At 29.7% G+C, this 236-nt stretch overlaps 1 protein-coding gene across 1 annotated transcript in view; it reads left to right on the top strand.

Moving 5' to 3' along the window:
* LOC119588128 (secretin receptor-like) overlaps positions 1–236 on the top strand; it is a gene marked incomplete in the record, with an annotated part of 160,037 nt that overhangs the window by 146,550 nt on the left and 13,251 nt on the right.

Raw genomic sequence — 236 nt, 5'->3', positions numbered from 1 at the left:
TTGCAATTTCTTAATATGTGATGTATATATAAAACAAAAATATCAATAGTGCTGAAGTAAGAATATGAGCAATTGAAGAAATAACTTTCTCTTAGAACAAATCCCGAAGGCGCTTAAGAAAACCACCACGGACAAAAAACAAAACAAAACAAAACAAAAGCGGTAACATCAACACCACTGTAAGAAAAAAAAAACAGGAAAAAAATATATGTTTAACTAAGATTCACATCATCTCG

Source organism: Penaeus monodon, chromosome 23 (genome assembly GCF_015228065.2).
Source record: "Penaeus monodon isolate SGIC_2016 chromosome 23, NSTDA_Pmon_1, whole genome shotgun sequence".
Classification (NCBI taxonomy): domain Eukaryota; kingdom Metazoa; phylum Arthropoda; class Malacostraca; order Decapoda; family Penaeidae; genus Penaeus; species Penaeus monodon.
Note: the sequence above shows the minus strand (reverse complement) of the source record. Positions and strands in the feature narration are given on the sequence as shown.